Raw genomic sequence first — 15,280 nt, 5'->3', positions numbered from 1 at the left:
GTTTTGATATAATAATAATAACATTAATAAGTATAATGAATCTCTATTGTACTGGGGCAATTATTCTATCAATGTTAGATTATATATGCGCTTATTGAGAATTTGAAACATTCGGTTAATATATTCGGAAAATACGAATATCATGTTACTAGAAATATAATATAATCTCTGTTATACTCAGTTGTACGAAATAAGAAATAAAAGATTAGAGAAATATAATATTTCGCTTGGAACTAATTAGTAAGGAACATAGTATAAGAAATATTGCATAACTAGAAGTAAAATTAGATAATTTTTTAAATTCTCCAATCGGGAGTAAATTTTTAGGGAAATGTAGACGTTTCTATATCAGAACTAAATCAGTGGTAAAGTAAAGTAAAAGACTTAACAGGGTAATTAAATCACCCATCTAAGGAGATTTCTAAATTATACAGGTAATCGTATTATCCAAATGTCTGCTTGGTTTGATGAGAGGAAAACAAATGAAATAATATCTTTCTCATTTTCAAGATACGAGAGGAATCATAGGCACACACGCCCATAGCATCGCCCAATCATCCCATCTGCTTTAATACGATCCCGCACGCGCAAAAGTACGCACACGGATGGAGAGAGACCATAATAATTGTACAGTATGAAGGTATTTAACGATAAGTTTGGGAGAACATTTTACCTGCAAATCATTTACCTCGAATCAATCGTTAAAATGAGAATTCGAGCTATGCAGCAAATTAAGTGCTCCATATCCCTATATTACTGCACGTTTACATTAAATATTATGAATTTTATTTAAGCACGTATTGTATATATTATGCTAATCTATTTGGAGCATTGAATTAAACGTTTCTTTTCTTTTAAATTACATTAAATAATTATATAATCCAACTATGATAATCAGTTTAATAATTAGTTTAATAAATAGTTTGAAGAATTATTTAAACCGGTATAACGTTGACAGGATGACGTAAACGTACACTGAATATTCGACGCATAATTTAAAAGTGTTCCCTGGCTAACACCGAAATACGGTGAAGCTTTTGATCGTCCCTACGCGTTGAAATATTTTGCAAAATATTCCTCCCTCATGTTCATTTCAAATCTCTTTGATCAATGTTCCGCGTGCAACGTCGGACGACCCTTCAATAAATCTATCCGTCGATAAATGTATATTCATCGAGAAGTTCATTTCTCCCCAATCCATATTCAAATAAGCCTTTCCGAGTCGTTGGATCGCGTAATAGGAAATTTTGATTGACTTACGTAAATGGTGTCCAAATAAAATACGTAAAAGAGATAAAGATGATATTAGGAGAAAAAAAGTGACAAATGATTTTATATGAATCCATATTCTTTACTAATGCGTTATAAAAAAAGACAGATGTGTAAAAAAGAGATTGTTATCTTAAGTAATAGAAAAAGAACAGAAAATAATTTTACAAGAAAAACCGTCAAACAATGTTCTTTGCAGCAAATTAATTCTTATTGATACATATTCTTAACGACCAAAACAGGAAGAAACATATTTGGCAATTTTCAGAATTCTTTAATTAATTTCTAATTTCAAATTGTACAGAGAAAGAGGGAAAAAAAAAACGACAGAAAAGCATAGGAGAAAAGGGATAATGATACATCCAATTAATAGAGATCATTAGAGAAATTCATTTCCTCGTAGCTTAGGACCATCTTGTTTCTTTCGAAATATTGATTAATCTACGCCAAGTGTAACAACCCTGTGCAGAGGGCGCCCTCGTGGTTGTTTGACTAACAACCCAAAGCGATGTGCGAGGTATAAATACCGCCGTTCGGCGGACGGGGATGAAGTTGCAGGTCATTCCTTCGGTGGTTGTCGAACCAGTAATACGCGAGCGAGTGTGGTACTACAAATATTCGTTCGTGCATACTTCATACGTTTCAGAGATCCGTTATACAAGTAATTCAGGCGGTGGAAACAATTTCTTCATTCTTACTGGTCATTTGCTTATACTATCAATGTAACGTAAATTTGTTAGTAGTCATGAGTTTGTGATTTATTATAAAATTTCAAGTATACCTTATGGAAATGAAAGTGATTTTCGTGATCAATACTATATAAACTATTGTTTGCTGCATTATGGAAAAGGTACTTTATATCGCTTAAAAGGATGTAGCAAAATTTATTTTTGAGTTAGATGAACTATTGCAATTATATGCAATTAGATGAACAATTGAATGGCTACCGTAAGTCTTAAATAATCTACGAATTTTATATTGTTTCAGAAATATACTAAACTAACCGAAGACGAAAGCAGTTCCAATAGCTTGGATGTATTGCAAAGGAGCCGAACTGACTTATATTTGAATTGTAATTCCAAAGAAGAACAACGCTCCACCAGATAATAAAACATTGCACATCCAAAGTGAAACACATTTCCGTTGACACTTTCTGTTCCTCCGTACATCCGACGATACGTCTTACATGGATAGTACAAATGCCAGACCATCAACGAGATTAATATATGGAAACATTTTCCTTTTTACATTTATGTTTAAATGGAAAATCAATCAATGCTGTATTTATTTAATGGTAAGATATTTTAGAGGTAAGATAAATTTTTTATTCTAAAATGTAATGTGGAATGTAAAATCTATATCATATCTATTTATTTTATAATAATTTATTGAATATTTTCGTAGATTATATGCAGCCGAAGAAAGTATTATTATTTATAAGTGAATTTATCTCAAATATTCTAAATGGTATGAATCCCAAATTGGAGTAATTATCCGGTAACTTCTATAATATGGAAATGGTATTTTCTAATAAATCTTATACAAATATAGTGCTAAATTTAAAGAATATTAATGGAATAATAGAATGATTAGTGATAAAGATGTTTCAATCGTTTCTATTATTTGTAAAGCTGTTGTTTGGCACGTATGATAGCTAGGGATTATTTATCGTATGAGACACACTTGCGTATTACTGGGTCGAAAATCACGGAAGGAATGACTTACCCTAGTTAAATTGGTCACGTCATAACGATAGAAGACCAAGCTTCCTAGATTCTAATTCTCTAACTAGAACGCATGGGGATAAATATTTCCCCTCTCCTATAGTTACGTAATTATATTTGTATCTTTATGTAAATATTATACTCTATGTCTCGTTACATTTATGGTTTCCTAATATTACCTTCCCCTCTTTCCCGTGTTTCCCCACCGAGAGAACCACTGAGTTAGTCAATAAAGAAATGGTCAAATAAACAAGTTATATAAAAAGTATATCAGTCGATTTTACGAAGAAGAACTTCGTTCACAACAGTCTGAGAGCTTTTCTAAACCACTTAAAGAGAGTAATAAGGACTTGTCTGCAATGGTACGCGAGTACGCCTCGTACGATGCAGCGATATTTGATGGAGTGAACAAGCAATCATGAAACACAGGAGAGATTTGCGAAGCTGTACTCGTTTCGTATCGAAACTTCTAGTGAAACAGATTGCTCCCTAGACAAATAAGCCAGAAAATCAGAGACGTAATACTCTTTTGGTACATATCGTTTCGTGATATCGTAATATACAATTTGAGACTACCAACGCTTTTAATTACTCATTTCTTTTTCATTAAGAGAATGGCAAAATTTCCAAACACGAGTTAGTTTCGTGTCATAAGTAATATCGCAGGAGAACTTTGGATTCAAGACAAATATTAATACAGACATGTTAGAAAAAAAAATATATTAATCGGGAAAAAAATATAAAAAATATAAAACGACAGCAGTAATACTGATGTCATGTAATAATAAAACGGAAAGACCTCACACCTAATGCTAGGGATGATAATGTTGGAAAAGAATTGATTCAACATTTATCGCAGACATCATAGAAAATTATAATGGGCAAAATGGTGATTTTTTTTGCAAAACTATATGATCCTCCTTGTCTACAACTTTCCTTGTTAACGGGTATCGATCAGCATTTAACGATTTGCTCGTTGAGGATTACCTTCTCTCCTACCTTTCGTCCAGCACCATCATATTGAACGATTTATTACTACCTCTCTCCGTGCACATGCGCGTTTACGTGCTCCAGTCAAGTGGACGGTAATGAGTGTGCCTGTTGCGTACATCTCGTCTCTTATTTTGAAAACAAGGATAGTATTTTTTCATTAGTTCTCCCCTCATCAAACCAAGCAGACAATGCGATAACACGATTAGCGGTATAATTCAATTATCTATTTAGCTGTATGATTTCATTTGTCTTTTGCGGATCGATATACCACGGCTGGTATGATTCTTCCGTATGAACGGGTAAATTGTTCTAGAAAGTTACTCCCTATTGGAGAATGCAAAACAATAATCCCATTATACTTCTAATTATCTAATATTTCGTATATCATGTTCCAAATCAATTGGTTCCTAAGAATATAGGCTATTGCTCTGCAAAATAAGCAAGCGTGCTATCAAACAATGAAGCTAAATAGGCAACTGAATAATACAGCCAATCTCCTATTGTTCGGTTGGTCTGATGACAGGAAAATAAATGAAAAAATACTCTCCTTATTGTCAAAATAAGACAGGAGTTCTACGTACACACGCACACTCAATGCCAGCCACTCGATCTTACGCGGATAGACGCGCACGAGAGCACACGTACATGGAGAGAGATAATGGAGAAAGGTTTAAACGAAGGTACTTGACGATAAATATGGGAGAACGTATTACGGACATCCACTATAACGAAATTCCTTTCATAACATACTAAATGGGTAATTAGCGCAACGCACCAAATTATTTCGTCCAAATTTCAATATTTAAGAAAAACGCTAATTAAATATTACGAATATTTTTTATGTATATGTTGCGAATGTTACGGCAAACAGTTTGAAATATAGAATTCAATACTTCTCCCATTTAATTATTTCGAATGGTTACTTAATTTAAATCGATGGAATAACAATGACGTGACGTGGACTTTCTATTTCACGTTTAATTTAAAAGTATTCCCCTGCTAATGGGATTACTTTGAAAAAAGATGAATCTTTTGATCGTCCCTGTCTGTTCAATTATTTTGTATTATAAACCTCCCTCAGTTTAATTTTAATTCCCCTTTGACCCTTACCTCGCATGGAACGTCGGACGGCTCTTCGACAAAGCTTGTTGAACACAATCGCTTATAACCTCCAGCTAAAGCCGCTCACAGTTAGATGCTTTGAAAAAGATAAATCCCTCCCATTTCCTCGTACTCTTGTTCCAAGCTTTATAAAACCTTGCCATATTGATCTTTCGGAACTTCGTCGTCAAGCACGTATGTCCTTTCTTCTTCTTCCTCTTCCTAGGTATTCACAATCACATAATGCATACATGGACAATAGCTAACGATGTTCCTTCCTTTGTTAGAATTTTCAACTGCCTCTTGAAACACGCTTCTGCTTCAATATGCTTCAATAATGCTCATCAACAGAAATATTCTAGTCGCCATGATAAAATCTCTGTAAAAATTCAATAAATTATTCTAAAATATACCTATGATACAGATTTTATTTTCCGTATTACAATTTAAAATAAAAAGTTTATATATTATCTCTAAAATATCTCAACATTCGATAAGGACAGCACTGATTGATTTACCATTGAAATATAAGAGTGAGGAGGTAAACGTTTCCATTTCCTAAGTTCGTTGACTTTCGGACATTTCTACTATCCAAGTAGAACGAATCGTCGGATTTGAGGAAAAACAGGAAGTACCAATGGAAAAGCGTTTCATTTCGGATGGCAAATTTTTAATGATCACATTGAGCTTAGTTCAAATCCATATATCTTCTTTGGACGTAATAAGAATGCAGATATCGTTCAATTCTGATCCTCTGCAATACTTCCTAGCAATTGGAATTGCTTTTGCCTTCTTCTAGTCTTGTATATCTGTGACATAATTTAAATTTCGTAAATTAGTTAAGACTTACGATAGACGTTCAATTGTTCATTTAAATTATGCAGTCATCAAAGGCAAATCGGGTTACGCCCATTTAATACAGATAAAGTATCCTCTCCGAAAAGCAACAAAATAATACATAGGATGACATTGATTACGAAAATAAGTTTGATTACCACAATAGAAATGAAATTTTATAATAAATTATATTCTAATGACTACTGGTAAATTTACTTTATATCGATAACGAACAAAAGACTAGGGAGAATGAAGAAATTGTTAGTTCTGTTTGAACTGCTTGTAAGTTTTTTTTGAAACGTAAGAAATATATATGCGATAATTTTATCACTTACTTGCGTATTACTCCTTCAAAAATTATTGAGAGGATGACTTCTGCAGGAGAATTTCTTCCGCATATCGCCACATCGGGTGACTAGCTAATTTCTGAGGCGTGGCTAGGTGGAAGGAGTTATTATATTCTATGCAGTTAGTCAATACCACGTATTATGTGATAGAAAGAGCCGAAATGTCATGGGTCGGAAGTAAGTAAGCAAAATTTCTCGATTATACTTCCATTAACTGGACAAATTATGTTCCTTTTTTTGTTTCTGGTCTTTTCTTTTTTTCACACCTTCTGTTTTTTACAATTTACTATTAGAAATTAACTAAAGAATTTTGATAATCGACTATTAATATTTTTACCAGTTTTATCGTTTAAAATATTTAAAAATACATATTAATATCCAGCAAGAAATATTGTTTGAAAATTTGTTTCGTAATATTACCTTCTGTTTTCTTCGTATTATTTAAGTTTACAAGCTTCTCTCTTTCTTTATTACATAATGAAAAAGAATATAGATTTACAAAAAAACATTGGTTATATTTATGTTCCTTTTGGCGTTATTCTTGGAATGCGGTTTAGGCCAGTCAATCAAAACTCCTTATTCCCCGATCGAACGATCCGTCACGGTTTGGATGGTGTGATGGCGGGGAAACAGATTTGTAGACCAATCTCTTTCAATTCGACTGACTGTTCCCATTTCCTATTGACTCCCATATCTAATGGTCCACATTACAGAACTGCATATTGTGATAAACGCTTCTGCTTCGATTAATTCATGACGGCGTATCACGCGTTAATATTAAATGAAAAGGAATTAATTTTATCGTTGAAATTTTCTCATAACAAAAATATCTTGTGAGCGTTATTACCCAAATTTTTTTATTTCCATCTGTCAAACGTCGGCCAAAGATGTTATTTATGCAAACAATATTTTTTTCGATTTCTTATTTCCATAATAAAAATTTGAATAATCGACGAAGTGATCAGGATTAGAAGTTTCTAGTCGTCCTTTGAAGTTTTCAGTCTTTTGATACAGTTCATCGACAGTGACGGGATACTTCACATTGTAGGCCCAATTTTAAAAAAATGGGGGAAAAAATACATATCCATATATCTTATGCATGTAGAGCACACATTGAATTACAGATAGGTCGGAGAAATTGTATTATCTAAAATTCTCAACGTCTTTCAAAATTTTTCTAGTGCTTCTAGAGAATACCATAAATGATCGTGCAGGAATCAATAGCAAGACATTTCCTTTTGAAACATCGTTCTTCTCTCTAACTTACTCGTAATACCATCTTTTATACCGTGCTCGTTAGGTGATCGATAATAACCAGAAAGAGAAATAGGAAGACAACATTTTTAAATGTCATGACGACGAACCTTCTCGATTCCGATGTAGTATTGTTTTATAAAGCTCGAACGGTGGTAGGAGGCTAGGAAATATCTCCCTTCAAACGATCCAAAGGTAAGCTGCTTCGTTAAGAGGATATAATCGATAGCATTCAGAAGGTTCGTCGAAGAGACGTCCAACGGTACACACAGATCGTGGGTCAAAGTGGAATGTTTTCTCTAATGGAGAAATATTCCTTCGTAGAAAAGAAGATTTCATTCCGGAATCCTCTTTGATTCCATCTTGTTCCTCAGAAGGATTCAACGCAGTCGAGAAGGGAAAGTAAGGATCTATAACAACGTTGACAGTGCTTTTGAATATCGAACTAATGTTAATTTGGACAGCAATTGGCTAGAAAATTATATGTACCGTAATAATGTTTATTTCGATGCCGTTCGGGTGATTGGGAACGATAAAGAAAATCTCAGGGCGATTCACAAGGATACCAAAAAGGAAGTTCTGCGAATCAATGTTGAAGAAAATGGAGAAGAAAATGGTGATACAGGGGATGAAGAAGGCGTAGGTGAGGATAAAGATGAGTCACATTTCAATGCATTTAATATTGAATTTAATATCGAATTTCTTGGAAAATAATGCCAATAATGACAATGTTAATATATCGAAGTGAATATTCGAGCAACTTTAAATTGCTCTATCCGCATATTTCATAGTTATTAGAATTAAACGATTTACACGGTGGTACAGAAAGAAAGTGGTCCTTAAAAAATTTCGATCTCTTTGATATTATATTTTTATTAAACATACTTCAGAATCTTCCGAAGATGTTAAAAACGTTCAATTAATCTTTTAATATACTTTTTAAGATACCTAACTATTTATGACAATATTTGAGTTTATATTCAGAATTTTATTTCTATCAGAAAAATACATCAAAATCTCTTTCAAACTCTCTGAAACAGACTTTCCCTTCAAGCAAGCGGAAAGTATGATAATTACAAAAAGAAAACTAATACGATTATTCACGAAGACATACGATACCGGTTCGATTGTCGATATGTATATCTCGAAGATTCTCCATTTGTCTCTTTGTACTCCCGTTCTCCTTGAATCATGTATCTGTATTCTAATTGATTAACTGACATTAAAGCCAGCAATTCAACTAATATCAGCCGAGAAAATCAACCCACATGTTAGACTCATCAATAGGTAGTTTTAGAGTCAATAGGGAGAGCAAACACGGTGTAACATCATGGAAGAGGCAAGAGCTGCACTACGGTCGGCTCTATATACGATCATACGATTAAATCGTAAAAATGTATAAATAAACATACCATAAATCCGGTAACTCGAATTGTATTTTCTTTTCTGTTCTATATTATACAATAACATATCGAAGAAGAATTGCACAGTGTGAAATATAGTGTGAAATAATAATCAAAAGCTATACAACTTTCTATCATATCTTATAAAACGGTGTATTCTAGTATTAAACACGAAATTATGTAATAAGATCTGTAATGTAGAGTCTCGGATATAGATCATATATATGTAGATAGAAATTATGCGTTAAATATGCAGTGCACGTTTATCTCACCGTGTCATCGTTATACCGTCAGTTTATATTATTATTCGACATAATTAAAAAGAGAAAAAATGTTTGGTTCAATATTCCATATTGTTTGTCAGAATATTCACGTCATTTATTAAACATAATGTGTATTGGACGTCTATCAGAAATAAAAGTATTTGGGCGATTTAATTTATTACGTGGCGGAAATACCTTTCGATTGGAATTTAATGAAAATGCATGTAGACATTACCTTCTTCCATACGTATCGTCAAGTACCTTCGGCTTAAACGATTTGTTATTACCCCTCTCCATGCACCAGTGCTGTTGTGTTCACTCATGCGCATTAGGCCATGTTGGCGGGAATACGTGCGCGGTACTGTGAGCGTGCGTTCGTGTATCTCCTCTATTATTTGGATAAGAAGGAAGGTATTTTTTCATTTTTTTTCCTCTCATCAAACGAAGCAAACAATTCGATAATAGCATTGTATTATCAGTGTAATTCAAAATTCCCTTTAGCAGTATTAATTAGTTTGCTGATCTATGAATAACGACTAATTTAGTTCTTCCATACCGCGGAATACTTTTTCCGAAAAATTTATTTCCCACTGGAAAATTTCAAGGAATGATCCAATAATGCTTCGTTATATCACATACTTCGTATATTATGTTCCCAACTAAATAGTTCCACGGAAAATATTATCTTTCTGGATTCGTTCCTTTCTCTTTACCTATAACCGAGTATAGCAACGAAATCATTATATTTCTAGTAATATAAGATTTCTTATTTACTTAGTATTTTTCTAATATTTTACTCGAATGGTTAAATATCTCAATAAGCCTACATATAACAATCATTTATATTATACTTCCCTGAGAATAGTAAAGATCTGTAATACTTCTTTCTATTCATCGTTATTCCATCAACCGATCCGTATTGCGCAAAATATAATTTATAAATATCGTAGAAAAGCAACTTTTGCATGAGATTGCCATTCCTTTTAAATACAGTATTTTGAGTTCTACTTTCTTATTAAGGTTATGAATGGTTCTTGATAAGGTTTTCGAAGAAAATAAATAAATATGTTTAATTGAATGCTGAAAAAAATTTCCTCCTCGGAAATAAGATTAACACAATTCGATTTTTACAATGTGAAATGATCGAAAAGATAAGTGTATGGAGAATGAAGAATAGAGGAATCAAATGGAAAAAGAACATTCAAAAGGAACAAAGAAAGATAAAAGCAAAAAGAAATATCCCCTTTACGGTAAGATCGATCCAAAATTATTGGTAACATAGTGATAAAGTTATGGGAGTTGACATATCTTATCAATTTATGAAAAATAGTTGGTACCAAAATAAATGGTGGAGAAGAAAAACCATGGTGATTCGATACTTGAAGTTATTACATTTTTCAATGGCAGTACATGCTGTTTATTATATATCAATTCGACTAAGGAAGTTCTTGAGAGATCGAGAAGGAGAAGATCCAGAATAAAATATAAGAAAAAACCTACGATATTGAGATCTATATCATTTATATTATTGTTAATAACATCCAGTCGATAAAATAAATCATATTTGAATTTTTTTATTCCGATATATCAACCTCAATGCATTAGTTAGGGCTAATGGCTTTTATATATCCAGTCTTATAGGACATACTCATTAACAGACGGAAATAAAACTATTTTCAATACTCCTTCGTAAGTTCATTACATTTTGTTTAAAATTACTGTAGCGATAATCTTATTTATTTTTTCTTGTATATGTTACGTTCGTGCAAGGAATCTTCTTTATTTTTTCATCTACCAGTTCTATATATATATATATAACTATGTACTAAAATCTAATAATATTTGCTTACTCATTTATTTATATATTCGTTCACATATTGATAAAGTATCTATATCTATTTGTGAATTATCAGGCATATGATTTAAAATAAAATAATAAAGCAAATAAAAAGATAAAATGTAATCAAACCAAAAATTTATATAAAAAAAAGAAGATATTAAGAAAAAAAGCGGAGGAAGATGTATCTGGAAAGTGTACCATCCGATATCGATTTCATATTTTCATATATTTGCCTTGTATTGATATGAGTTAACTCGGCTATAGATAAATGTTTCGTCCCTCTTTCTTACAAATTTTGGTTTTAATTTATTAAACAGGAGAGGATTAAAAAATAAATTTAAAGTAAATGAAGAAAAATTAAAATTAAGTACATACATTCTTATATGATACTATATAAGAGAATAATTCTAGAATTTCAATTCACATTATTAATTATCCTGAAAACGGATAATAAATAGATAATTCGTATAAATCACATTTCAACATAGGTCTTTGGAGAGAGATAATAACAATAGGTTCAGTATGAAAGTACTTGACGATAAGTATGTGAGAAAGTATTATGCACCTGCAAATCATTATACCTCGAAACATTCATTAACATGAGAATTCGTGCTATGCAGCAAATTAATTGGTCCAAATCCCTATATTACTAAAGATGTATATTAAATATTGTGAAGATTATTTAAGTCCGTGTTGTGAATATTATGATAACCAATATGGAACAATGATTATAACGTTTCTTCTTTCATGAATTATACTAAATAATTATTAAAACTGGTATAACGTTGACATGGTCACGCAAACGTACAGTGAATATTCGACGCATAATTTAAAAGTGTTCCCTGGCTAAAACTAATATCCTGAACAACGGCGAAGCTATTGATCGTCTCTACGTGTTGCATCATTTTGCAAAGTATACCTCCCTCAGGTGCATTTCAAGTTTTTTTGATCCATGTTCCACGTGCAACGCCGGACGACCCATCAATAAATCTGTCTGTCGATAAATTAATATTCATCAAGAAATTCATTTCCAAATCCAATTAAGCCTTTCCGAGTAGTTCAATCGCGTAATAGGAAATTTTGATTGTCTTACGTAAATGGCGTCCAATTAAAATACGTTAAAGAGATGAAGTTGATATTAGGAAACAAAAGCGACAAATGATATTCTATGAATCCATATTCTTTCCTAATGCGTCATAAAAAAAGGCAGATGTGTGAAAAAGAGATTGTTATCTTCAGTAATAGAAAAAGAACAGAAAGTAATATTACAAAAAAAATTGTCAAACAATATTCTTTGCTCGAAATTAACACTTAAAAATAAATATTTTTAACGACAAATACAGGAAGAATCATATTAGCCAATTTTCAGTATTCTGTAATTAATTTCTAATATCAAATTGTAAAAAGAAGGAGGGGAAAAAAGAAACGAAAAAAATTCATTTTCTCGTAAAGTATGACCATCTTGATTCTTTAGCTATATTGATTAACCAACATCAAGTGTAATAAACATGCGCAGAGAGCGCCATAGTGTTCGATCGGTTACGAAACTCATGGTGAGGTGCGGGGTACAAATACCGCCGTTCCGTGGACGGCGATGAGACTGCAGGTCATTCCTTCGGTGGTTGTCGAACTAGTAATACGCGAGCGAGTGTGCTACAACAAATATTCGTTCGTGCATACTTCATACGTCCCAGAGATCAGTTATATAAGCAATTCAGGCGGTTGAAGCAATTTCTTCATTCTTACTAGTCATTTGTTTAAGCTATCAATATAAGGTACATTTGTTAGTAATGATTAGTTCGTGATTTATTATAAAATTTCAATTTTGTGTTATGGAAATGAAACTGATATTCGTGATCAATAATATCTAAATTGTTGTTTGTTGCCTTTCGGAAAAAGTACTTTATATCGCTTAAAAGGATGTAACAAAATTTATTTTTAAAGATAATACAATTTGATGAACAATTGAATGGCTTCCGTAAGTCTTAACTAATCTACGAATCTTATTTTGTTTCAGAGATATATTAAACCAACCGAAGACGAAAGCAGTTCCAATAGTCTCAATGTATTGCAAAGGAGCCGAATTCACTTATATTTGAATTGCAATTCCAAAGTAGATACGAAAAGTTCAACTACGCTCCACCATTGCACATCCAAAGTGAAACACATTTGCATTGACACTTTCTGTTCTTCCATACATCCGACGATACGCCCTATATGGATAATTCAAATCAAGCCAGACCATCAACGAGATTAATTTACGAAAACATTTTCCTTTTTACATTTATGTTTAAATGTAAAATCAATCAATGCTGTATTTATTGAATGGTAAGATATTTTAGAGATAAGATATATTTTTTATTCTAAAATGTAATGTGGAATATAAAATCTATATCATATCTATATATCTTATAATAACTTATTAATATTTTCGTAGATTATATGCAGCCGAAGAAAGTATTTTTAGTTCTAAGTGAATTTATCACAAATATTCCAAATGGAATGAAACCCAAATTGGAGTAATTATCCGGTAATTTCTATAATATACAAATGAAATTTTTTAAGAAATCTTATACAAATGGCTACTGCTGAATTTAAAGTATATTGATGGAATAATAGAATGACTAGTGATAATGGTGTTTCAATCGTTTTTATTGCTTATAAAGCTCGTCGTTCGGACGTATGAGGGCTAGGGATTATTTCGCGTATGACACATACTTGCGTATTACTGGATCGAAAATCACGGGAGGAATGACCTCTCCTGGTTAAGTTAATCCTACGTCGTTTCGTTAGAAGACCAAGCTTCCGAGATTTTAATTTTCTAGTTTGGGGATGAAAAATTTCCCCTCTCCTGTAACTATATGTTTATTTTATTTTCCCCTCTACTGTAGATATATTTTTATTTTTTGCACTTGAATAACTTTTTGCACTTATAAAATTATTTCATAAAACTTGGAATCTTCTAATGAAATTGACAATTAAGTTTCTCTTCTTTAATTGCAATATTCACGTAAAACTGTAATTATTTATAATATAATTCGTTATTATTAATAATTTTTGTATTAATAATTTCAAATTATTTTAATAATAATATCAGAAACAATAAATATTGTAATTATCAACATTAATTTCTTTCAATTTAATCGTAATATCATATACGAAATATGTAATGTTTCTTCTTTCGTAAGTTCAAGTTGAACTTAAAAATAGTATTCTGATATTATTTGGTATTACTGATATTACAATTTTCGTACTATGTAATTCGTATTGTAAAATATTCTGTTGTTAAAAAATTTTTTCGTAGAAAGTTACATCTACTTCCATTTTCCTTAAAAGCACTCTCTTCAAATAGCACCTTCTTATCTTGTAAACATACATATGTTGCTTAAGTTACCCTAGAATTCATTTCCGTTATTGCACGATAATAAAAACAAGTATTCGGAGAAAATCTCTTGTCGTATTTCTTTGTTTCCTAATATCATCATCTTCTCTTTCACGTATTTCCTATTCGAGAGAACCACAGAGTTAGTAAGTGATTTGGGCGGTGATTGAACCGCTACTTATTGGGAATACCGTGTCTCACTGGAATTTTCTATTGAAATGGTGTTGTTATCCCGGGAATACTGTTAAATCATGCGTTTATCATTCAGGGTACGTCCATCTATCGTGTCATCGTTATACCAACAGCTTAAATAATTATTCAACATAATTTAAAGGGGGAAGAAGTATATTGTTCAATGTTCCAAATTGTTTGTCAGAATATCCAGGTCAAGTTATTAAAAATAATCAGTAACGGAGGTTTTTCAGAAATACAAGTATTTGGACGAGTTAATTTATTACGTAGTTGAAATACACTTCGATTGGGATTTAATGAAAATGCATGTACACGTTGCGTTCTTCCATACGTATCGTCAAGTACTTTCGGCTTAAACAATTTGTTATAACCCCTCTCCATGCACTAGTGCTCGTTTGTTCACTCATGCGCACTAGGTCATGTGGGCGGGAATACGCACGCGGTACTGTGGGCGTGCGTCCGTATATCTCCTCCCTTATTTTGATAAAAAGGAATGTGTTTTTTCATTTATTTTCCTCTCGTCAAACCAAGCCAAATCCTGTTCGATTGACCTTATTAATTTTTCAGGAAACGAATAATAAATAAGTAATTCGTATAAATCATGTTTCAACATAGGTCTCATTTCTTGATAAATAATGTCAATATATCAAAGAGAAGACTCGAGTACCTTTAAAT

The 15,280-nt window shown here is 32.1% G+C and overlaps 4 long non-coding RNA genes across 4 annotated transcripts in view; 3 read left to right on the top strand and 1 right to left on the bottom strand.

The window, feature by feature from the left end:
* Positions 1-15,280, bottom strand: part of LOC127070106 (uncharacterized) — an 83,896-nt gene that overhangs the window by 48,213 nt on the left and 20,403 nt on the right. The window lies entirely within an intron of this gene.
* The window catches only part of LOC127070118 (uncharacterized), an 89,593-nt gene that overhangs the window by 70,651 nt on the left and 3,662 nt on the right, over positions 1-15,280 (top strand). The window lies entirely within an intron of this gene.
* Positions 653-3,608, top strand: LOC127070145 (uncharacterized). The gene is made up of 3 exons (XR_007784231.1): positions 653-2,119; positions 2,257-2,579; positions 2,674-3,608. It is a non-coding gene; the product is annotated as an uncharacterized LOC127070145 (long non-coding RNA).
* LOC127070119 (uncharacterized) lies at positions 12,628-14,479 on the top strand. Its single transcript, XR_007784177.1, has 3 exons — positions 12,628-12,806; positions 13,049-13,359; positions 13,469-14,479. It is a non-coding gene; the product is annotated as an uncharacterized LOC127070119 (long non-coding RNA).

This window comes from Vespula vulgaris, chromosome 17, assembly GCF_905475345.1.
Source record: "Vespula vulgaris chromosome 17, iyVesVulg1.1, whole genome shotgun sequence".
NCBI classification, from domain to species: domain Eukaryota; kingdom Metazoa; phylum Arthropoda; class Insecta; order Hymenoptera; family Vespidae; genus Vespula; species Vespula vulgaris.
Note: the sequence above shows the minus strand (reverse complement) of the source record. Positions and strands in the feature narration are given on the sequence as shown.